This window comes from Podarcis liolepis (genome assembly GCF_965112155.1).
Source record: "Podarcis liolepis genome assembly, chromosome: 2".
NCBI lineage: Eukaryota > Metazoa > Chordata > Lepidosauria > Squamata > Lacertidae > Podarcis > Podarcis liolepis.
The window spans coordinates 101890579-101916922 of NC_139555.1; the positions used below are offsets into that span (position 1 = coordinate 101890579).

The 26344-nt window shown below is 42.1% G+C and overlaps 1 protein-coding gene across 8 annotated transcripts in view; it reads right to left on the reverse strand.

The window, feature by feature from the left end:
- The window catches only part of PTPRG (protein tyrosine phosphatase receptor type G), a 536428-nt gene that overhangs the window by 180708 nt on the left and 329376 nt on the right, over window positions 1-26344 (reverse strand). The window lies entirely within an intron of this gene.

Sequence of the window (26344 nt, forward strand, 5' to 3'; positions counted from 1 at the left end):
GTTATATTTGTTGCAACATACAGAAAATGCAAATAAGTGTGCCAAGCTCATATCTGGGGTGACTAAGATGGCTAAAAGAGGGTGGCGCTGGGGGGGGGGGAATTGTCATCGCGCCACTCCTTGGTGTGTGGAGTACCTCAGGGTGCGATACTCTCCCTGAGGCTTTTCAACATCTTTATGCGCCCCCTCGCCCAGCTTGTTCAGAGTTTTGGGCTGGGTTGCCATCAGTATGCCAATGACACCCAACTCTATCTGTTGATGGATGGCCATCCTGACTCGGCCCCAGACACACTGACCAGATGTTTGGAAGCTGTGGCTGGATGGTGACGTGGGAGCCGGTTGAAGCTAAATCCTTCGAAGACAGAGGTCCTGTGGCTGGGACGGGACGATATGGGATTGGGGGGGCAACTCCCATCTCTTGTGGGGGCGCAATTAGTGCCAGCACCGTCCGTTAAGAGTTTGGGTGTAATCTTCGACACCTCCCTTTCCATGGAGGTGCAGATTGCAGCTATAACAAAGGCGGCATTTTTCCATCTCCACCAAGCTAAGCGTTGGCTCCCTACCTCTCTCGTCCTGCCCTAGCCACTGTGATCCACGCGACAGTCACCTCCAGACGGGATATAAATAATAATAATAATAATAATTATTTTATTTTTATTTTTATTATTAAACCTACCAAGATTATTTGCTCAAAATGACTTCTGAAATCTGTGAAAGCAACTTCTCCTGTTAATAGGGCAAATTGCTGTTGACCATTACACACACTTAATTTGGACCGCATGGGATGTTTTGCCTCTTAAAACCAGTCTGAACTGGAGTCAGGTCAGAGATTCAGGAAGCCAGATAAGCATAGAGATAAGCATTTTTTTAACAATAATAATCCAAATAAGGTTGGCTCCATTCTCTTCATTGCTATAGAACCAAAGAGCAGGCATGACCATGTGTGTCTGAGGAGACCTGATAGTCATTGGGGGCCAAGTCAGGACGATGCAGATAGATGGTTTGCCAGGGACCTGGGGGAGGGATCCTGCTTGTCTCTGCTCGCCCCGGGGAAGCCTATTACTGAGTATCCTGGGAAGTGTCCAAGTGTGTGAGAGAGGGGAGGATTCCCTCAATCTGCTCTCTTGCCTAACCCTGCCTCCCTCTCCACAGCCATCAGATACTATCTCTGACACACCCACAGCACCTATTGTACCACCTACCCCAGAGTCTAGGCCTGCCTTTCCAGAGGGGGGTGTTTTGTCCCTCAGGGGGCAGAGACACCTCCTCTATCACCAAGGTCCTGTAGATACCAAAGGAGGTGTAAACAGATGGAGCAGATCCCACCTTCTAGGCAGAGTGCTGGACTTTCTGCCCCACTCCTTTATATAGGATAGCAAGGTATTGGTGTTGGATCAGCATCTTAGATGGATCACATGCCCTGGTAGTGTATCCATGCCTTGGGTTAACAATGTGCATTGCTCGCTGTGCCTCCAATTACATTTTCATATGTATCACACTGATTTAAACATTAACACCTTTGGAAAGAATCCTTGTTCTTCAACAACAGAGATCTGAGATGTTGATCCACCTTGGTTCTCCGCTACTGGGGTAGGACTGACCGCCTGGTTTAACGCAGATGGGCAGCGCATGAGGTATAATTTGCTCTGAATATGCTTTTATTGCTGCTTATTGCTATAAACTGATTAATTCATGAACACCTGACCCAGTGTTGCATGGTTTTCTTGCTGTTCAGCTGTAATCTAAACAGTCGCTGGCTTTCCATGATACGCGAACCATACTAAGCGTTACAATTCCACTGGGTTAACCTTGAGAAAATTCTCTCTTTCAGAATTGAAAAGTCTGGATCTCACTCACTCGCTCCCTCTTCTCTCTCTCTCTCTCTCTCTCTCTCTCTCTCACACACACACACACACACACACAATTTAAAAAGTAGTTTCAACTTGTATGCAACCAAGTTACTCATAAAGTCTCTCTTTGCTGGTAAACTGTAGCATCTAATCATGCTGTCATATGAAACCAGGTTAAAGATGGTGGAATCACGCGACTGCATAGAACACCGCAGCCTCTTTTTTGCAGTCTCTATATTCTGTCATGCTCATGATCGCTGGTTGAGCAACATGAGGAATGCTCCCCAGGGGAGAGACATGTGCAGCCTCCTCTGATCCAAGTATGCATCAGCATAGTATGGCTATGAAAACAACACCTCAAGGTTTCAAAAAATAAAGCTTCTATTTGAAGATACCTGCCGCTCTTACAAGCACCTGATCATCGGCTCTCTGCAGACAGCTGGGCATCACGTATTTTTCTTCCATATCTTTTATGTACACAGAAGACACACGCATAAAACAAGGCGGTATGTTCAAGTAAAAACTGAAACCAGCCAGATTAGTTGTCATGGAGCCACACTGCTGAGCTATGGTGATGTATTGCTTACGCAAATATGAAAGCAATCAAGAAACAGCTTTACTCCATCTGCTCTCCTGCAGGAGCCATCCTAATTTATTAAGAGAAATGCACTGCAAATTAGGGCCGTACATATAGGTGGCAACATGTGGCTGGCCTTCTGTGCTATATAACCAACACCTGTGCATTGACTTGCTTTGAGTGTGAGCAACACCTGCCGTTCCATACCATTCCTCTATCCACATGAGAGAGCTTCATTCATATTCCTTTTCTTCTGGTACTTTGGTAAGAGATGCCACACATTTTGGCAAGTTCCAGTACTAAATACCTAAATGCCCCTGTTGGTCTGCAGCAAATCTAGGCCAGAACAGGAGCAGGAGTTCAAACTCAACTTCTTGAAAGACATGCAAAACAGGAGCACTGCAATATTTCACAGCTGCCATATTCTATCTCAATCCTCCTCTGGAGCCTCCCCATGAAAAAAGAGGCATGTTCAGTTAACTTTAACAATCATAGCATCATTTCCAATAACCTTACCAGCACATTGTTCACTTCCTAATATTTCAAAATAACCCACTTAATGGGTTTTAATTAGATTTTATTTCAACCATCTTCCTCAGGGTAAGGTCACATGCTGGGCTGTAACTACGAAAACCAGAGGTGTGCATTGTTTCAGCAAAGATACTCACGATTCTGAAAATGGCACTGGCAGGGAATTGCTAGCTAACCAAAAATTTGTGCTACGTTCTTGGGCCATCCTTATATTTATATCTCCTGACAAGCACCAATGGGAATTCAGCAGAAAATACATTTGCCTGGAAGAGCTGGAGGATAAATTTTAATTGTTTTGCCTTCATATCCCCAACCTCATAGATCCCTGGCAATCTCTTACAAATTAACAGCCTCCAGGTTTGGACAACACTCAATTTTCAACATGATACATTCATGCACTGATATTCAAATTCAAAACAATTTGGTTTCAGGTTGGATTACTTGAGCTCCATTTATATGAAACAAATAAAAATCCCAAGTAATGACCATAAACTACATTTTTACTTCCCATTCAGAGAAAACTAAAACACAACAATTCTCAAATAAAGTGTCTAAAATATTTGTAATATTATGCAGAAGAAAACAATATGTGGAAGAAAACAATATTCAGTAAGCTTGGCATAGTCTGTAGGATGCCAAAAGCATTCTAGACCATCTTTGCTCATAATGTTAGAAGGAAATTAATTTTTGCAATATTCTTTTGGGTAAGTGAGGAAAGGGGCATTGATTGAGAGCCATTTTTTTACCAGTGTAATATGCTATGGGTTGTATCCAACCAGAATGCACAGAGTAGGCCTGTTGAAATTAATCTACCTTGGTTAGTCATGGGCATGAATTTCAAGAGTTCTACTCTGAGTAGGACTGGAACTGAATACAACCCAAAGGGTTATATTTTAGGTTTTTTAGCACTGGCCCTCATAACTGTAGATTTAAGGTTATCATTGACTCACCCCTCCAAGCATAGGAACATTAAGAGGAGGTTTCATATCCTGACTTGTAGACTGCACCAGCCAACATGAGGCTTACTTTAGCATTGGCCAGAAATTTGGAGTCGCAGTGGCATGGTAAATCGTCCTTGCCTCATGGCCAGACATTCTGGACCGCCAGCTCCTCGTTCAAATGCTGTTGCATCACACTGAGGGAGAGTGATACTGTGATAAGGTTAGAGTTACCTGGTGGCTACTAGGCTAGAGAGTTGAAGGCCTAGACAAAAATGTTGGCTCTCACTCTTTCTGGACTTGCCATTTCTAGCGCCAGCCTTTTATCCTTGCTCAACATACCGGCAAATAAGTAATTTAATAAACAAGCAACATAACTGTTCAGTTTTTGCTTCTCATAAGGAAACTCTAAAGGATCACCCTGGAACCTCCCAGAACTCAGGGAAGTGAGGGAAGCAAAGTGCTATACTGTGTTTTATATGCCTTCTCCTTATCTGACCAAATATGAAAACATCTACATGGAATCAGGAATTCCAATGTACTTCAGCTATAGGGAGTCTGTCATTATCACTATTACATATCCAGAGGTATCATATAATTTAAGTTTTAAAAAGCTGCAAGACTTCTAAGACAGCCAACGTTATAATGAATCAGTCAGCTAACTGCAGAGGCAATAATTAAAGAGGCTGTTGGAAAGCCAAAATATTTTGGGAAGAATACAGGGCTAAAAAAAGGACTCCAAGTTCAGAATACTGAAGAAAGTAGTCTGAACGATTTGCTTTGATTCAGTGGAGCTAACTATTGAACAGACTAATCTTTAATTATTATTACCTCTCCCAGCTGCAATGTAGGAAGGAATTATTCTCAACAACCATTTTCTGCTGGATGTGAAATCTCTTGCTTGGAACCAAATTGTATGCAAAGCTTCTATATCCACGTAACTAATTTCTTTGTGAGGTTTTAAGCATGGCAAAAATATTTGGGGAATTCAGAGTTTTATCACGGTGCATTTGATTACTTGTTCTTGTGAGAAAAACAAACAAACACCAGCATGACTTTGCAACCTGATTCCCATTTCTGAAATAAATTAAAAAAGGTTGTTGGAATACCCTCATCTGCCAACTGCATTAGATCTTGCGGGATTTGCAGGCACAATCCCACAGAGTTCAGCATGCTCAAATCCACCAGTTTTTCCCCCAATGAAGCCACTGCACAAGTGGAATGGGACCACAGCCTCAGCTCTGCTCTGGGTCTTCGTCCAACCCTCCAGAGTAGATTTGGAGCATGTGGAAGGCACATGGGAGGAAGGAGAAGATGGGGAAGTTCTCTTGCGCAGGTCATTCTGCTTCCACTGTTACTTTGTTGGATTTTAGTGGATTGAAGTATCTTTAGCACTGTGGTATTGTGACTTCTATTATTAGTAATAAAATGCTAAAATCTGGAGGACCAGACACTTCATTGGTTTTTAAATTAGTGGGCTTAGTGATAACATTCTAAAATTTGGAGGAACAGAAACTTCAGTGGTTTCAGAAATTGGCAGGGAGAGTTGCTAATTTTTATATCCTACCAGATGTGCACAGGAAGGAGCAATGTTAAAGGTATTTCTTCTGCCCTTCTCTAGCATGTACAGAACCATACTTTCACCAGGGACAGTGAGGGTCCCTATGGCAGCAGAGTCCAGTGGAAGAAGACTGCCATCAAATCATAACTTCCAACAACGATCGGATTAATGGTTAGGATTACCCCATCATTTATCATTCCAAAATAAGAAAATGTTTTCGTCACTTTTGTTGTTTCATTGTTTTAGTAGTTATTTTCTACACCTTTTAACGTGTTTTTATTTATTACTATGTTTTACCTTTCTGCTAATGCACTCTGGGGAATCTGCAATTTAAAAATAATGGCATAGGTAGAAAATGAAAAATGGATAGGGAAGAAAGAAGCAAGCAAGCAAATTCTTACATAATTGTAATAATGATCAGGTGGAATAGCTACTAAAGATGGCATTTTTGAAGCTAAGGACGCTAAAGGGCAGTTGACGCCACCTGGGTTAGTAGACCAGACTTACTTTTTAATGTATCACCTCTGATGTAGCCAGGTGGGATGGTGGAACACACTAACTGTTGTCATTGGATGGGATTTGTTTACATGTGGGTTCAGACAAAACCTATCCTGAGCATCTGAAGGAACTTTCTTTCATCTCAGAAGAGTCAGGGCAGTATCTTAGACCTTACATGCCACTCATACAAAATTGGTCATTCATTCCATACCAGCGCCACTCATCTTGAGAATGACCATCCTGGGAATGCTGATACAGGAATGAACCAAGTCGTGGGCTCCTCTCTCATGGCCCAGTTCTTCCTATGTGATGAGAGCGTCACAGGTGGGGCAGATATTAGAACAGCTTCGGTAATGACATGTTAATGGGAGAACAAAATGTGTTCATAAGTGACTTTATATTTTGCCCTTTCCAATCATGCAGAACTGACAGATTAATTACATTGATTAATTCAAAGCTATCTGTTCTACAGGCAGGTGATAGCAGGGTACACACTGTGATCAAGGATGGGGAAGGTGTTGCCTAGATAACCGTGCATTGTTATACGGGGCTGGGTTTTATAATCTTTTAGTCCCCTTTCGACTCTGATGCATGCTGCTAGTCTTTAATATTGCAGCTACAGTTAAGAATTCATGGCCCGTTGTAGGATTGTGCTCCAAAACATTCTGTTACCCATAGGAGTCAATATGACACTCCTGGCGGTGTGTTTGAACAGTGCTGGCCTCCCTGCCACCTTCTAGTAAGCAGCAGTGACCCAGGAAAGCACCACTGCTCCACCCCACTGTCTGCTTGTGCTTGTGAATGCCAGGGAGGCTAGCTACCAAGCACCTGAGATTGGTGTAGTCACTGATTTTAAGGGAAATCCAGACCAAAGGGAATGATCTGTAGGTGAAAGAAAGAACACTCACAGTCGCCCACTGAACACCCTGGACCAGACGATAAGCACCACAAAAACCATGCACACATGCTACACAGATTTACGTATAAGCTAAACAAGCTATAGCTTAGGGCCCCACTCTCTTGGGGGGCCTCCCAAAAATTTAAAGGAAAAAAACCTGGATGTACATTTCCAAAATATAAGATAAAAAACTAATAAAATAAAACCTACATACAGCAACAGTGTTTTGTGTTGTGTAGGCTCCTATTTTGTTATGTGCAAATGGCTTTAGATACCTATCAGGTCCACAAATCATCATATAGCATATCTTCAACACAAGAAGCAGTGACAATTTGTTGTTGACAAAGGACAGCTGGACATATAAAGGGCCCCATTACCTTCAATAGCTTAGGGCCTCATCAAACCTAAATCCGGCCCTGCCCACACATGATAATATCTCTGATTTTTCTCCCCTCCCCTTTCATAATTTTCAAGTGCCTAATTTTCCTTCCTCAAAAATTGGTGGAGAATGGTTTAAAAGCAAAGAAAAAATGCAGGAGAAAGTTTGGGCAAAACACTAAGCGAGGAAAGACTGAGTAGGAAGCTACGTGAACCAAGGCATTTCTCAGCTCGAGGTCATTTATCTGTAACAAAATTGGGTCAATATCATGTCCAAATTTGCCGGATGGAGAAATAGTAAACTTTAGTTAAGACAGCTGCCCTAGTAGCCTCCATGTAAGGACAACTTCATGCATGTGTATACAAAAAACTTAAGCTATAATTTTCAGCACACACGAGGTGCTGCTGTGGATTCAGTAGGGGGGAAAAGATGCATGCTACATTCATTTGTATTTTGATAAGGCAACTAACTGCTATCGTGTCTATGTTTTCTATAATGTGAAACTTCTCCCCCCCCCAACACCCCCCGAAATTGCTTTGTACTCAGAGTAACAACCATATGATTCACCATGAAATGAAGTCTGGAAAATCGTTTTGGATAAATGGAACTATAAATTCAATAGAATTTCCATGACAACATAGATTGCAACACTGTGCCACAAGTAAAGACTTATAAATCATTCAAAACCAACAAGAAATCTGCAATAAGTCTTCCATTTCAAAACATGCAAGAGCTGTGAATTATAGTGTTGTGGCTATTAACTCACTTGAAATTTGCATTTTTACCCCTTCCACCACCTTTACAGGTTTTGTGTTTGTCCTACAATAGTTCTTCTAAATTCAGACAACACTGATAGAAGAAACTGTATTGCGCAACCTTCCAGGACTAACAAATACGTGTTGTTGTTCTTTTAAAAATTTATTTTTGTTAATTCACTTTATAACTGAGACGCCATCTTTTCGAATTGATTGAGGGGGCCAGATGCAACGTCGCGAGGAGCCAGGGGTGAAGTCAAATGCCCTCTGAACATTGAGAGGGCTTGGCCCCCTTAAAAAAACAACAACACGGGGGGGGGACTACCTCAGTCCCTAGGAGCTGGCGCATATGTTTTATAATGTATATAAAACAGAGATAACAATTAGAACAACAGACAAAAATTTAAAGAGGAAAAAGAAAACTGCAAAATAGGTACATAGAATGAGCAGTGGCACATAAGTTAATATAACAATGACCAAGTAAAGAATATAAACTTTATCCAATCATCAGAATTTGACAGGCGTGTGCAATAATTTTAAGGAGTTTTTCCATTTTGTTAATAGATATAGGTTGATTATTGGTACAGAAATCTCATAGTGTATAACCTTTTGTATTCCCAGTGTTCAAATCGCTCCATTGCCGGAAAAAAGCTAAATGATATGATGGTGGGATTAATAGAGAAATTAAACTGCAAGTTTAGGTTGCCAGGTTTTCCATATCCAAATAGCACAATTAGTAAATGGATTTATTATAGAGTTGAATGGATTGTGTTTAACATTCTTAAACAGAAGACCTTGTGGCAAGTGATGTTAGGAAGCTTGATTTTAATTTCTACCCAGTGATTATTTGGTTCCCCTTTGATTGTATATAATAACTGTCTCAGTTGAAATGCAGAGTAGTATAAATAAATTAGGTATAATTCATTTACCGGACTAAGCTCTGCAGAATAAAAAGAATTTACTTAGTCTAGTTGTTTGTTTAAAAAAACCCAAATATGTTTTGGGGTAGGTTTTCATGGGTCAGAAAAACAGGTCACCAGGTGAGTAAAGTATTCTTGGAATTTAAACTACACATAATTTAATGGGGAATTTAAACTAAGGCACACTCCCTATCTGGTGTCTAACCCTTGTTAGACACCTGAATCTCAGCAAAGCTTCCGCCAGACCTGTGCGAGAAACTGCTGTCCATGTAAAGCCCCATGTGTGTATGTAAACATCTGCACAGAATTAAAGGGCACTTTGGACCCTGCCTGCAGCCTTCTTAGTCATATCACCCATGCACTAAATTGAGGCAACAGGGGCACAGAGCATGGTGTTCTCAGTGGTTGTTCCACAATTATGGAAATTCATGTTCCCCAGGGAATCTGATCTTAAATTGTTGTGCACCTCAGTGTTTGAACAGGCGCATTTTATGTGTTCTCATACTTCAACCTGCCCCAACCTAGGGTGTGGTGCGGCAGTCAAAATAAACAAATCATTAAGACTGACTTCCCACAACCTCGTCTTTTTGGAAAGCAATTGTTAAAGCTATCCTCCACAAACTTCCCAAAGCACAGTTCTCGGGCTTTGGAACTGCATGAAAGCCTTCCTGCCTGGAAACAAAATATTTTTCAGGCCAGCCAAACCCTCAAAGGATAATTGCCTTCCTGAGGAAAAGCCAGTTCATGCCACATGGCAAAGCACCGCAAGTATTTTGATTTAGGGGGGGGGGGGAGCACATTGCCAATGAGGAAGGAGGCTGGTGAACTGAAGGATTCCGAGAGGACCTGGGAGTCACAGCGCTTGATAGAACTCGGCTTCGGTGTCAGAAATGTCAGCAGAAAGTGACCTGGAATTGTTCACACTCCTTTCAAACTTACATGCCAAACTTTGCTCAGCATTAAGTGGCTCGTCTTTGAAGGACACACCTATTCCCTAAATGTCAAAAGGGGACAAAGCACTGAAAGTTTCCTGAGACCCGCCACAGTCAAAACCGTAAAATGCTCCTGAAAATAAAGAATTTCCACCTTCCTTAAAAATGATATTGATATAACATAAAACAAAAGGCTTGTTAAAACCACACTTTTGTTTTTAGCATAAACAGATAGGACAGAGAGAGAGAGAGAGAGTGAGAGTGTATATATGTTAAATATAGGTGTATAAAGTGTGTGTGTTTGTGCACACTTACGGGGTCCTCGCTGCGGGATCATGTTCACCCAGTGCTATACCAGCTGCACTGGCTCCCGGTGGAGTACAGGATCAGGTTTAAGGTATTCCTTTTAACCTTTAAAGCCCTATACGGCCTAGGACCCTCGTACCTCCGGGACCGCCTCTTCTGGTATGTCTCACGGAGGACCTTATGGTCTGCAAACAAAAACACCTTGGAGGTCCCAGGTCACAGAGAGGTTAGGCCTCAACCAGAGCCAGGGCTTTTTCAGCTGTGGCCCCGATCTGGTGGAACGCTCTGTCACAAGAGACTAGGGCCCTGCGGGACTTGAAATCTTTCCGCAGGACCCGCAAGACAGAGCTGTTCCACCAGGCCTTTGGCCAAGGCACAGCCTGACCCCCTCCTTTGGTAATTTCTTCATAGAAATCTAGCCCAATGGTTGCCATCAATTTGATTTGAAATGATTTTATAATGAATTGATTTTAGAATGCTGTATTATTTTACTGTTGTTAGCTGCACTGAGCCCAGCTTCGGCTGGGGAGGGCAGGATATTATTATTATTATTATTATTATTATTATTATTATTATTATTAAAAATACGCTGTATTTTATCTAGCATATATTTTGGAAAATGGTTTATTCTCTGTGCATATGGAGATATGGTGTCAGGGACTGGCTAGGGAAGGAGGTACCAGCTAGGGAACCCCACAAGGGAGATCCCAGGGGAGGAAGGCTCAGAGCCTGGGAATTGGTGGTGGGGCACTGAAGAGAGGTCAGAGGGGGAAGCTTGGGAAAAGATGCTGGATACTGATGGGACAAGAGGGTTTAATGAACAGAAGGAAACTGAGACAGAGAGCAGTTCAGACTTGGAAGGCTGAAGCAGAGGGGGGCAGTGTCAAGAGACTGCTGAAGAATCCCAGGAAGGTCTCCCTCTCTGGCTGCAACAAGCTCCCTTCCCCCCTGATTTCCCAAGAATGTGCACAATATACGCCAATGTGCACAATATATGTTAATATATATGTACAGATACACATATAGAAATGATTCCTCTAATGAAATAGAAAAAGAGCACAACTGCTCCAAAGTGGGCAAGGCTGTGACCTCGGTGCCAGCTCAATCTGCGGTCCAGGTGCTAACTCTGGATGGCCAACTTCAACCCTTTGCTCTCTCTTCTTATGCTTCAGCTTTATACTAGATTCAGGGCAGTCCTTCAAACAGTGTTCTACAGAGTAGGTCATATGGTCATCCTATCAATGACAAAACAAGTGTTTTCCATGCAAGGAATGCCATCTTCAATTCCTGCCATCTCCAGTTGAAAAGAACAGATACCAGGTGATGGGCAAGACTGAAGAGTCAACTGTTATGCTCTGCTAACTTTTTCTGTGGCAGCCACTAGCCATTATCAAATGTGCCAGATTGAAATATGTAGGGGACAGACTTGCGAATGTCTGTATGTCAACTGCATGTCATTTGAATGTGTAGTTCTCACTGGAGAATTTTCACCCTTCAACTCAAATCTTGCAGCATGTTTAACACATTTTAATGAGGAATACGCCTGTGTTGACAAGAACCTTAGTTCATCTGAGGCATGATGCAGATTACAACTCTTGTCTATGAACACTCATGGCACACAAAAAAGGTGCAAGGACTTCTTGATGGTTCTCCAGCTCTTGTAGAGTCCCTCGCTTTTCTTTTTTCTTAAAAATCACAATTTGTTAGTGGCTGAGAATAAATCCTACTGGTTTTAGGGGGGACTGCTCTGTTTGTCTTGGCTCTGCATTATGTCATAAGCACTTCAGTTTATAATGAGCACTTCCAGAAACTAGGTTTTGTTGAGGGCCATGCAGACCAAACACTTTCGAAGCAGAGAAAGTTGACAAAAATATTTTCCCGCACCGTTCTAGTTCATCAGTTCATGAAATGACATGACTCTGCACAGAGAATTCATTACAGACATATGCAGTATAAATTATGGCTGTGACTCAACATCTGTGGAGTGTTGAGTCCCTGCCATAATCCATACTGCACAGCGCACCTGTGATGAAATCTCCACGCAGAGCCATGTCATTTCATGAACTGATGAACTAGAATGGTGCAGAAAAGCTTTTCCCTCACTGCCCCCCACTGTAAAGTTAACTCGAGAAAAGCTAACTGGATGTACACCTGGAAAAAGTTAGCAAGAAGGTTGGCTGGCTCATTCTCTGAAATCAAGCATTGCAATGCACTAAAATTCAGTTTACTCCTAAATGGTTGACAAATGCATTGTGTCTGGCCTTGCATTTTAAAAAGTTGGCAAAAATTCAACGGTATTGTCACATTCAGAAACAGAAATAGCCATGGTATCCACGCAGTGCCAGAATGATCCAGGAAGCATTTCCTGCTCTCATCTAATATGTTATCCTTTGGCCCCTGCCTACTAGGCAGCAGAACCCACTAAGGACCCTTGAGGCAAGGGAGTGAGGTCAAGTATGTACGGCTCACTTATCCCATGATGGTGGCAACTCTTCCCTTGCTGTTCATTGGCAAAGTAGATTAATGTACATCACTGATGCTGCTGTAGATTCCTCCCCCCACCCTGAGACTGAGAGGCCAAGACAGAGAGGAAAAATACCACGTGTGAAGCAACCATTCACAAAACTAAATAGAGTGCTGCTTTTCCAGGTTTGACAGTTTGTTATTGTACAGATCACAAAACATTAACTGTATCAAAGAAAATTACCGCTTTATGTGACTTCTACGTATTTCATGTTGCTGCTGTTTTCTTGTTGGATTATGACAGCTTTCTGAACCTATGAAACAGATTCGTACGGGAAGGCTCCATCCAGCACGCACGCACACACACACACACACACACACAGCAGAGAATAATTTGTTGCTGTTTGTATCTTGCTGGTGTTAACATGAAAATGAGTAAAACAATAGCACAGAAGACACTAAAATCACCATGGAATGAAAATAATGTTGTTGCTGCAAAGACAGTTGCAAATGTGTTGGGAAACACATTTTAATGCTGCTCCATGTTTGTGCCTCCTGACACTTTTAACGTGCATGATGATGGCAGAGTTTTCCTGCACATGGTGACTGAGCATCTGTGACCCTCCCTCTCATTCATTAGTTGTTCAAAAGGGGTTCAAGCAGCCTAAGTATTACTTAATATGGCAGAACTCCTTGGAAGGAAAAGAAGCAGCGCTGCTTAATATTCTGCTGGGCTTCCTGTCCGTAGGAGATATTAATGGAAATGCGTTGCAATCTGAAGCTGAAACAACATGTATATATGTTAAAGCGCTGTGTTTTATCGCACCTAAAAGTACTTGTGATGCCTTACCATCTATAGTTCTTAAATCCTGCCTTAAATGTTTAATATCTGACACTTTCAGATGTGTTTATTCATTCATTCATTCATTCATTCATTTATTTTCGGTTGCAGATTTTATCTACGTCTTAAAAAAAAGAAGAAATCAAGCACAATGAAAAATGTCATTTGCCAAAATATTGAATCATTTGCCTCACACTTACTGAGTATGCAATGCTGAATCGCAGAACACTGAGCAGTCCATGTTGAAGAATAATATAAGAAGAACTGTGACAGATTAGATTAAAGATCCATCACTTCCAGGATCCGCATTGGCCAAAAATACATCTTTGGGGAGCCCACAAACAGGATATGAAGACAGCGGATCACCCAAGCTATTGCTCCCTGCACACAGCAAGTGTATTCAATGGCATACAGCCAATGACAGATATGACAAACCTGCGACCTTCAATATGTTGATGGGTTAAAACTCCCATCATCCCTGTGCATTGGTGATGCTGGCTGGGGCCGGTGGGAGATGGAGTCCAACAACATCTGGAGGGCCAAAGGTTTCCCATCTCTGATCTATGAAACCAGAGGCTCCAGATGTCCATTGTATTTGTTTTGATCCCCTGCCTAAGTGAAGTTGTGTTTTTTTAAAAGAATAGATAAGAAAAGTCTGATAAGAAATGTTCTCTCTGCCCAACAACATCTGGAGGGCCAAAGGTTTCCCATCTCTGATCTATGAAACCAGAGGCTCCAGATGTCCATTGTATTTGTTTTGATCCCCTGCCTAAGTGAAGTTGTGTTTTTTTTAAAAGAATAGATAAGAAAAGTCTGATAAGAAATGTTCTCTCTGCCTCAGAGTAGAAGATCTCTGTTGGATCTTCCAAAGGCCTATCTAATCTAGCACTCTTGTTTCCTACAGTGACCAACCAGATAGCTATAGTAAGTCCACAAACAGGGAGTGAGAGGAGCAGCACTCTCCCTACCCTTTGTCTAATCTAGGGGTAGTCAACCTTTTTATACCTACCGCCCACTAATGCATCTTTCTTGATGGTAAAATTTCCTTACTGCCCACCAGTGCTCGATGGAAGGATTCAGCTTGTGCCATAGAACCCCCTACTGCCCACCTAGAATCCTGAAATGCCCACTAGTGGGCGGTAGGGACAACCCCTGGTCTAATTCAATGCTACTTCTTCCACTAGAATATGTAAGACACACCCACAAGGAAGTTTGGGACAGGCTCCATGAATATATATGCTAACCACCCACCCAAACCCCAGACCCTATATGCCAGTTATGTACAGCTGACATTAACCAATTTGGGGAAATGGAACGCACATGGAATTTCGAACTCTTACCCAGCAGTATAGCCCATGTGGGGTAAAAAGCAAACTCTTCTATTTGTTCAGGCCTTTTGGGTGTAACTAACAATTTCACTGATTCTGTTGTTGTATAGTAGTTTGATTTTGTTTTTATACCTGGATCTGATGCAATATTTTAATGCTATATTTTGTATTATTAATTACATTGTGTTTCCACTAGAAGAAAGGGAGGGTGGGATATAAGTACAAGTAAATAGATAAAATTCCACATAGAGCCACCACGGTCTCAAACAAAAGGGCCACATCTAAGAATATCCATGAGGTGCAAGCTAAGTCATTTATAGGCAATCCTAACCAGAAAAGTTTGAATATCACCTCCAAAAATAAAAAGAAACACTCTCCATCAGAATCTCCACGTATTACTGACTCCATAAACAGGGTAATCAGTCTAACTTTAATTTGATGAAAAGTATACACAGAGTTGGGTCATTTCAAATCCCTAGCAGTGATGTGGGATTTCTGGGGGTGTGGGGGGAATTGGAAAATTCTATGGAAAGTTAATTTGTGCAGGCAAATTTTCTGATGTCCCACAGAGTGATCTAATTTGACATATTTGTTTCACACATATCCAGTAAACAAAGCTAAAAATGTTGAAATCGCAAAGCTTTCCTAATATTGTATTTGCAGTTGGCATTCATTCATTGTTTCTGATGAACTTAAGAAAACAGATTTTGGGGAAATATTTTTCACCCCACATCACTGAGCCTGATATGCTCCCACTCAGTAGTTTCGTGTAGAAGTTGAACAGCATGGGGGAGTCCAAACATAGCCTTGGGGCATATTATAGCATAACTGCTATGGGGCCCAGCAACAATTTCCCAGTGCTACTTCAGATGTCAAGTTAGAAGCTAGCACATAGTGTGGTTGATTCTCAATCTTGACAGCTCCTTCAGAAGGATAGCACAATCTACTGTATCAAAAGCTGCTGAGAAGTGTGGGAGAATTAATAGGATTGCCTTTCTCTCTCTTCTTTGCCTGACATAAACGAAACATCGTAAGTGTACCAGGCTACTCTGATTCTGGAACAAAGTGAAAGGGATCCAGAGAATTAGTGTGTTATCCAAGAATGTCTGGAGCTATGCAAAAACCACCCACTCCAGCAACTTGCCCCCAAAGGGCAAAACGGTGACTATTCCCTTGAGCTGTGCAGGACATCTCCTTCTCACAAGGAGGAATTATTTATTTCCTGTACTTTGACAGTTGTTCCTCTCCTGCTAGAATTTAAGGGCAAGGGTGACAATATGAATAACAGGCTGCACTCTTCCAACCACCTTCATCATATTCTTGGACCTCAGTAACTGTGTGCATCTTCAAATTAAGCTGTAGCTAAACTGGCATCCAAGTCACTTTGGAAATGGGGAAGCCACTGCTGACTGAATCCATCACTGCCCTGTTCACACATAAAGTTTGCCCTTACCCAGGCAAGGATTCAACTGCATGGAGGGATGTTTTCTGTGAATTGCCCGTGAGTTAGCCAACAATGTAAATGATTTCACAACTTCATAGTAATTCAGGGTGGTTTTTTTTGCTGTGTTAGTTTCATATAAGGAGCAGCATGCTAGAATTGGAAGTAGCAGAATCTCAAGCTTTCAAGTTCACACAGAAATAGGCAAGCTTCCAAGTTCAAAAAACCCCAAGGAAGGCTGTGAAGCCAAACATCACCTATTTCTAGTTCTTTTTTTTGTTCTCTGCTTTCTAGAGTCAAAGAAGAGACTCTCTCTCTATAGTGGGCAGAGGCATCTTTGGAAGGCTGGAGAGAATCATATGTTTGAGAGCAAATTTTTAAAGAGCACATACTTCCCAACTTTTCTTCTCTCTTCCCTCTGGATCAATCTGTACAGCCAATATGTACTTGGCTGACTTTCATTTTTCCAGCATCCAGGCTACATGGAAGCTGAGGCAAGTGGGTCATGTGAGTTGCCAGGAGCAGAAACCATAATTCAGTTCAACCGATTTCAGGAAGGTTTGTAATGGTGAGCCCAACACTGGTTTATGGCAATCAGAAACACATCATTCGTCCTTTAAGCAATTCAAGCTGCTAAGTGCCATACGTATTTAAGAGACATGAACCTCGGTAACTCCACTCACTCACAGCCAGGTACTTTCACATCACAGAGAAAGCTTAAAGTGGGTCACATGGACCCAAGACCTCCTGATTATTGCAGAAGTCCGAAAATGGCACACATAATTTATCTCGCTGTAAACTTTGGGTATGAAGAACTAGTTCCTATATAATATCAGTGCCATGGTGGCCCATTCTATATTGCTGCTTCTCGGACTGCCTAAATGTAGGGATGAGGCACAACCAAAATATGGGCTGGAATTATGCCTTCTGTTGGAGATGAAGTCTTGAACTTAGAACCCATGGCTTTCTGGAAGAAGTTGGGTATAGCACAGCCAGGAATGTTCACAGACATATTATGCCCAGCTTCCTGTCTGGAGGCCTCTAGAATGCTGAGGGCCATCAATATCAGTTTGCAGGTCCTTATGGACCAGAAAAAAATATTTATGTATGCAACCACAGCTGCCCAGATGTTGCTGGTCCAGAAATGGAGAGAGAGAGGTTTGCAGAGCCCAAAATTTAGAGGGCATTCCCCACCCCAGTCCTAAGACGATAGTGTGGCACCATTCGTTCAAGAAAAAAACTGTTGTTGTTCCCATCCTGTCAGTTAAGTAGAAGAAGCTTCCCAGAGTTACGCCTCTGAAATTCTCTCTGGAGCATGGCTTTATGAAATGTCTGATAACAAGTGAGAAAAGATGACTCTATTCCTTTTTTGCACTGAAGTACTAAAGTCTAGGCTGTGATATTTCTCATAATCTTTGTTACATTTGTGAGTGATTTAATAGGCCTAAAAAAAAATCATTTCTTAAGAGCTATGTGCTATTAAACCGAGGCAATATTTAGCATTTGGTGCTGTCTCGAGAGGGTTATTACTCAAAAGCATGTATTTGAAAATTCATCTCCTCCTTGTTGTATAAATGTCTTCAGCACATGAAGTATTTAAGCACTAAGAGGCCTAGTGATGAAAGCTCCCATATTACGATATTTAACATTATTGTGCATTTCCCTTAATAACTGTTCATGTTTAAGTCCCTCTCCGCACCGTCTAAGTGACTCGAGGGACTGTGCTGCTCAGCACCTATTAGTGTCAGCTCTACTGACTGTGGGGAAATGAATGTGTCATGTGCCCGGTAAGCCAACAAACAGGAAAAACATCTCGAACAGTTCACCAAAAGTTTCAAATTTTAAGAAAGCCCAAGCCTGCCTTTATATGCTGAAGTGTGACGTTGCTGAAACCCTGTTCTGGGTATGCCTTTGTGCTACAGATGGGTGGACATGACAGGAAACAAATGATTAGAGACAACAGCAAGTAGTCTTCTGACCTCTTCTTGCTTTTGTTGGGAATGGACATGATCTAATGCATGTCAACACTGAACTGATATGAGGCATGCCTCAAGCTTCTTAACATTTCATAGTAAGTTGGAAGTGGCTTCAGACTTCTTGTGACATGATTAATTCTCCTCTAAAAATTGTTGGGGCGGAGCTATAGCTCAGTGGTACAGCATCTGCTTTGCATCTATCCTCTATCATCTATCTATCATATATCTATCTATCTATCTATCTATCTATCTATCTATCTATCTTTTATTTATATCTATCTATCTATCATTGTATACCGCCCTTCATTTGAAGATAACAGGGCAGTTCACAACATAAATACATGCAGAAGATACCAGGTTTAATCTTCAGGTATGGGCAGGGAAGGTTGCCTAGAAAGTCATTGCTTAGACAGTGTCAACAATGCTGGGCAAGAGAGATCAAAGATCTGACTTGGTATTTTATTTATAAAATTTACACGCTGTCTTTCGCCTCCTCTGGGTCTCAAAGTGGTTTGAGACAAGCTTCCTAGTTAGAAATGCAAGGTACCCTAATTTATGCAATCTTGCACCCAATCACAAAGGATTGCAAGGTGGAAAGCTTTTTGATCCAACATGAGTAGATGGGAGGAAAAGGAGATAACTTTTGCAAATGCCTTTTGTTCCCGGCACCTCTTCTCCCCAACAAACCTCTACAACGTTTTGGAGGGTCTTCAACACTCTGGAACAGATGGGAGGCAGAGGCTTGCAGAGGAAAGGGGGAACCAACTAGGGGCCCCTCCCATCCTTTTCACTCAGGGAAACTTCCTCTAGATCAAAGAGCCTGCCCTGTGAGCCTTCCTCTACATCAGCAGGGAAACACAACTTGAAAATACCAAAAAGGAAGTTGCTTACATTCTACTCCACCAAGCACACTATTCCACTGGCTTCAGACAGCAGTGCTAATTTTATTTGCTTATGTCGTTATTATTCATACTGGATGAGCAATAGTACACTTCACTGGGCAGCTCACAGACGTAGAATGATAAAAAAGCAAAAGGTGTTCCAGGGTTCTTCCAGGCAGCAGCTTCATTGGCAAAGGTCCCCGAGATATCACAAATGGGTGGGTGGCAACAGTTTTGTTTTTGTTGTTGTTGTTTATGTAACAGATTTTACTTTGAAATGGGGGGGGGGGAGAGAATGCGCTGGCATTTTGATGCCAACAATGCTGTGTGTAAAATGCAACCTTGCATGTATGAAAAGCACCCATCCCACAATACACGCATGCCTGGAAGCACTCTCAGCCAGTTTCCTGCACTTCTAGTTCCATGCATTGTCACTGAGCCCATAGCCCCAAAAGTCACTGCAGATTCATCTTTACCAAAGGCTAAATACTTCTGCCAAAGGCATATGGGAACCTCATTTATATTGCTTTTGATGTCAGCCTGTGAGCGTGGGTCATTTGACTACAGCTACAAAGTTTCTGGGAACAAATGAAGCAGATGATTTTTCTGGTGGCTTTCCCAACAAGAAGCAACTATGGGGAGATCTTTATAACCTGAGAATAGAGTTTTATGCCAGCAAACAGCGTTGGGTATAACATGAGGGGGGGACCCCATAAAATAACCTCTCTCTGACAAGGACATCCCCCATTTGGGAAAGCAGACTCCTAGCTGGAAATGCTTTCAGAGCATTGTGCTAAGTGGATTAGAGACCTGGAGGAAGTCCAGGGACAGCAGGGAAATTAGCATGGATTCACAGGACTCTGTGTTTTTTATTTGTTCGTTTGGTCGCCTGGTCACTTGAAATCACCTTTAACTTGGATGCACATTAATCACAGGGACGAGATGGTAAAACATTGTCATCATCTTATTACTAAATACGCAGAGGCTTGGAGATGTATGGGACTGATATTGCTATTAGAACAACAAAAAGGAGCTGAAAAACTGTGTAGCTGCAATTATGGACTACTGCCAGCTGTATAGAATTCTTGGCTGCGTCTCTCTTTTCTGGTTCGAGTCCTTTTGGCAGGAATCATTGCTGACTATCTAATTTGGAGAGGACCTGGTGAGCCTGTTGATGCCGAAACTGACACATACAGTCACTGCATAGAGTGCACAGTCCACCCTTTGAGGAGCTCAACAATTCATGATAATAGCCCTCTGAATGAGCAAATGGCAGAAGGAAAGAAGGAGACATGATCCAGAGTAGGGAAGAGCAGGAGCCAAGTGGCAAAGGCACACAGACATACAAACTCCAGCCCCATGCCATATATAGCAGGTGTTGTTGCTCATGATGTCTGCTGAATGACCTCATGGATGCCCCTTCAGGATGCAAGAGCTGTCTAGAACTCCAAATGCCAGGCTGGTTCATTAAGCACCCTTTATTTTCTTTTTTAATGGGGAAACACCAAAAGATGCAGGAAGAGGAAATAGTTTGCTGTGCATATCCTAAATATAAGATCCCCTATTGGTCTTACCTTTATGACTGGGATGGGGAACCTAGCACTCTCCCACTGAACTATGGCCCTTCTGTTGCTGCATTCCAACTTCCATCAGCCTCAGCCAGCACGGCCAGTGGTTAGGGATGTGGGTAGTTGTTTATTGCTCCTGCAACATCCATAGGGTCCACCCCCCACTTTACGGCATAAAGGTAAGTCATGATCTAGTTGGGATTTACACAGGAAACTTATTTCCTCTCCTATTCCCTACCCCATGTTTTCAAAATAAAAATCTCGAGTTTTTAAATGGTATTTTAATTGTCCCCCCACCCACATTTTTACTATTTTACACTGCTTTTTTCAAAAGCTGGAGAACTATTCTGAGACGTCTATCTAGAAACAAACAAACAAATCTGTGGAAATGCAGTTAAAAAGGAGTTAAAAAAAGAAATCCCCAAACCACCAACTTTGATATCAAATACACATTCTCACACTTTTCAAAGAACCTGGCAATATGTTAGTCTTTACCTGCGTTGTGAACTTCGGTGCCAGGCTTTTAATGTATTTCAGGCTTTCCTGAACCACAGTTCAATTTGTATGCAGCAGACATGAATTTTGCTTGCTGTAATCTCAAGAGGAGATAAGCATGACATCTGGTTCACACCTGTGGTTTTAGGGATAAGAGCATAGCTGCTTTATGTATTATTCAGGGCACTCTGTTGACACCTCAGGAGTTTGGCTCCTCGGGCCCTTGATCCTTTCTTTTTGTACTTGTCTAAAGTAAACATGAAATACAGCAGCTTCCTCTTGGTAGACATTATAGGCTGAGTGTAAGCAGCTTCAGATGCTGAAAGGACTGGCGATTAGGTATGCAAGCTGCTTTCCTGATTACTCCGATAAAGTAGGTTCTGGTTGCGTGAGGGATGTTGGGAGAAAGTTCAAGCTAGGTGTATCGTTTCTGCAGTCATTAGCGCTGAGCCAAAGCAAACATTTCAGTTAGGCTGAGCTGTCAGTTATTAGATGCACAAAGATAGTTGTGCGTAGAAAACCTAAAGAGTTACTTGGTAGGTAAAAGCAAACTCCAAAATAAAACTTCCCCTCTGTCATGTAGAGCTTGGCTACCTTTGTAGCCATTTTTCTACCTATAGCCAAGGCCAAAGTCATAGGCTTCTTTATGATTTTCCACAGAGAGCGTGTAAATTAAGTGCTGCTCCGTGAGGTACAAAAGCCAAGCACAAAACAGACTTGTGCATTTGAATCATGCCTGTGTGCATTTTATGCTAGTTTCTGCTTTAATACTTTGGGAACAAATTGTTTCAAAGACGCACGCATGAATATTCCCCAACGCGTATATTTATTTGGCTATATATTCCACTGGATTTATATACTGCTTGACTGCAATAAAGCCTCAAAGCTGTTTACAAAAAGAACAGTGACATTCTCAGTTAGAAACTATTTTAAACATTCAAAAAATAAAAATAAAATCGACAATAAGCTAAAAACCAGATTAAGTCACCTGTCAGCATTCTACACACATGGGCTAAACCAGGCATAGGCAAACACCAGCCCTCCAGATGTTTGGGACTACAATTCCCATCATCCCTGACCACTGGTCCTGTTAGCTAGGGATGATAGTGCCTCATATGTATATGTGCCTCATATACATATGAGGCCCTTCGGTTCGGAGGATGGCAACACGAGAACGGGCCTTTTCTGCAGTGGTTCCCATCTGTGAAATGCTCTGGCGTCTTCATTATGCATCTTTAGGCAAAAACTTTCTTCTTCAACCAGGCCTTTGGCGGATTAATATTCTACAGCCTTTTAAATGAATTTGGCTGGGGTGGGATGGGTTTACTGTTTTGCTTTGCTTTTGTTCTAACTATTCATTTGTGCATTTATCTTGTGTCTTTATCTTATGAACTGCCCTGATATCTTTCGATGAAGGGCGGCAAAGAAATATAAATAAATTAAATAAACAAAACAAAACATGTGGATGCCTTCTCTTTTTTCTTCTGGCTCCATTGCTGTAGGAATTCATCACCTGTGTTTGCTATTTAGAGGGAGTGATCAGCCCTGAGATGCCTAAACATGTTTATGTGTTGCGGCAGCAGAGCATAAATATTAGTTTTTCGGGGTCAGGGCATGTGCAGGAAGAGAAGATGGAATGGTGCTTTGAACCTCAACCTAAGGCAATTATTTTTCCCCAAAATAAAAATGGTTACATTCTGAATTGAGCAAATGTGTGTGGGGTCAGCAATGTTGGTTCTGCCTACTGAATCCTACCTTGCGCCACAAAGAAAGCATTTCAAATGGTGAGCAGGTTGTGGCTTATTATTGCTGGTTCTTAATTATCTGCCCTTCACCCTAAGGTCCCAGGGCAGAGTGCAACAACTGAAAACAAAACATTAAGAACAGTTTAAAACAAAAATCAGAAAAGTAGGGTGGAGGTCTATAAAACTATACAAAATAAGAGCTGGTTACTTGTAGTCTTGGGAATTGCAAGGAAGGAAGACCAAAGAACCTGATATTTGGCCTTACATTTATTCTTGGGCATTTATTTATTTTTAAAATGCTCAAAGCCATGTGGCCTTTCCTGTCCCACCAACTTTTATATTTCTGCCCCATACTGGTCCCTTCCAACTCAACTATCCTATGATTCTATTTGAATTCAGAGAAGGCCTGCAAACATTTCTGTCAACCTACTGTTTTCTGGCCGATCAGCTCTCTGCAGCTATGACAAAGAAGTCCCTCCCATGTTTCTCTAAGCAGAAAAACTATGCAAATTATCAAGTTAGTCCCTGTAGGAAAGCGCTTCATGCCATTGTTGTGTGAGGCCTGTCCAGCACAGCCACTCATAGCAGATGCAGGAGGAGTCAGGACTGCTTCAGAAACAGCCTGCTGTTGTCATATTAACTTATCAGACTAAGGTACTGGTTCTGAGCAGGGCCAAAGCTGTTTCTCTGAAGCCCAGAGAAGCAAGAGGGTGTTTTGAACTCTGCACATGAGCAAATATTATTACGTCACATTTTTTAGAACTGAACCATACATTGCAAATAGGTTCTGACTGCAAACTTTGTGTGTGTGTGTCTATTGGTTGGAATACTCTGTTCTTTTAACTTCAAGAAAAAAATGTTTCGGAAAACGAATAGTTAAATTGATTTTGGGTGAGACAAAAACGACATGCAACGGGAAGCAAGTTGTCCTCACAATTTAAAAGATTTTTTTTGTGTGTAGGGTCGGGGTTTTTCCGTAATGGATGTGCAGGCACAATGAATGCATAAATTCAAAAACATATGTCATGTGGTAAGGCTTACTTTCTAAAGAAGAGTTTTGACATTTTGATGTACAGAGAATAATGGATAATCGGGATAATCGGGGTGGGGGTTGGAAGGGGAGATAGAGAGGATGATACCATGGCACTCTGCACACGGGACACTTTCCTAAATAAGTGCTGTACTAATCCTATTGTGATAAAAGCAGCAAGATTAAAAATTGCAGCCAATTAACAGTTTTACCAAGTAAAAATGTTACCAACTGCTGTGCAGAAGTGGATGTGGGACTGTGTCGTATCTATGGGCTGTTGGCTTGTGCAAGAAAAGTGACAACTTTACAGTTATCAGCTCTCCAATCCTTCGGAATAAACATGGCTATGTGATCAGTAGGAGTAATGTTGCATTTTCCTTGCTACATAAAAGAACTGCCATACTATAATTCTATCAGCTCCAAATATAAATTGCATAATAAAAGCCTGGGAGCCCTTTTATCCTGGTTAATGAAAAATGAATTGTTAGATTTATTCAATGTAGCTCTTCCTACTGGATCCCAAACCATGCCACAGTTGATAATAAAGGCATGCTTTCAGAAATAAAGAGGACTACCTACAACAGTGCATTTTAGTACAGTGGTACCTCTGGCTAAGAACTTAATACGTTCCGGAGGTCCGTTCTTAACCTGAAACTGTTCTTAACCTGAAGCACCACTTTAGCTAATGGGGACTCCTGCTGCCGTTGTGCCACCACTGTGCGATTTCTGTTGTCATCTTTAAGCAAAGTTCTTAACCTGAGGTACTATTTCTGGGTTAGCGGAGTCTGTAACCTGAAGCGTATGTAACCTGAAGCGTATGTAACCCAAGGTACCACTGTAGTTGTGTGTTCCATATTTTTCTGTGTATAAGACAATGCTTTCTGCTTAAAAAATTTAGTCAAAAATTGGGGGTCGTCTTATAAATGTATGGGGCTTGGGCCCGGGCCCAAACTGTGGTGGCTCAGACTCTTGAAATAGGGCAACCCTAATATGGGCAACTTCCCCCCCCTAAAAAGCTCAAAGTTGTTCTGTTTGATGTTTAAAGTATTAATTTCTTAATTTTGGGTTCAAAAAAATAGGGGGCATCTTATACATGGGGCATCTTACACATGGAAATACAGTATATAACCAACTCCAGAAACAAGTTTCTACAATATCAGGGAAGACTGCAGCCCCAGCCCTAGGCCCAATCTACCCTTTTTTTCCCCTTTCAGTTTCGCACCAGTATAGAACTCCCACTTGCCTTCAATTAATTACTCAGACAGGTAATGATGGGTGTGGGGAAATGGCCACAGTTTATCATTACCCACACTAGAGGCCACTTCAGTCTCAAAACCAGGTCTGAGCCCATACTGGAATAGGTCTGGGACTAGGTAATCATTTTCACTGCAGCTGCTCCACCATCAACCTCTGAATCAACCAATACAATGTATTTGCAAGCAGATAGCAGCTATCACAGGTTTATTGGTCCTGGGGGAGGGGGTCCTTTAGCAGTGGCCACACAACTGCCTCTTTCAGGGTACTGGGCACCACTGCTTGTGCAAAGATACATTAACCACACCCTGGACCCACCTGGTCAAGCCCTAGAATCCTAGATTTTATTAACCACGAGGAGCAGGTACCCAGAGGGTGGCAAAGCAGCAAGCGCTCTTCCTGCTTTCAGCTCTCCACTCCTGGGTAAACTCTTCTTGTTGCTTTTAAAACAGTGGCCCGGCACCTACTCCTGCGCAACAAGATTCAAAACCTCATCCTGCTGGAAAACAATCACTTCTATTTCCAGGGGTGTTGTGTGGGAAAACACCTGCCCCTTTGGAAACAAGGCCCTTGGACATTGAAATGAGTTTCCCAGGGGGCATTTGAGGCAGAATGGTGGCAACAGTACCCATGCGTATGGTGTAAGACACTTCTCCTCCTACATCCTGGCACAGAGATGATGGCTGGCCCCTGTGTTTGACTTCCCCGCAAAGCCTGGAACTAGGACATGGTTCAAAAGACCAGCGGCACATGCTCCAGAGCATCACAAAATGGCGCCCCTGGTAGTGTACCTTTGGCTGGGTGGAGGTGTCCCACCACCAGCATGCTAAAAAGCTAGACACAAAGGTAGGAGTTTGTGCCTTTAGCGTTCACTGTGAACTTGCAAGCTCAGACTTTTGACAATGGGGAAATCAGTCTCGTATTCTCTCTTTTCATCACAGAATTAAGTACTTCTGCATACCTTTGGCAATACACACAAACACACACACACACACACACACACAAACACACACACACACACACACACACACACACAACTTTATTTTGGGTGGCTAAATTGCAGACTCAACCACCCAAGCTCACCACTGGAGGGAATGATAAGAATTATTAAACAAGGACTGCAAAATTTAAGCAGCTGAGTGCTTTTCCAGAGCACAAATCCTGGGTGAGGGATGGG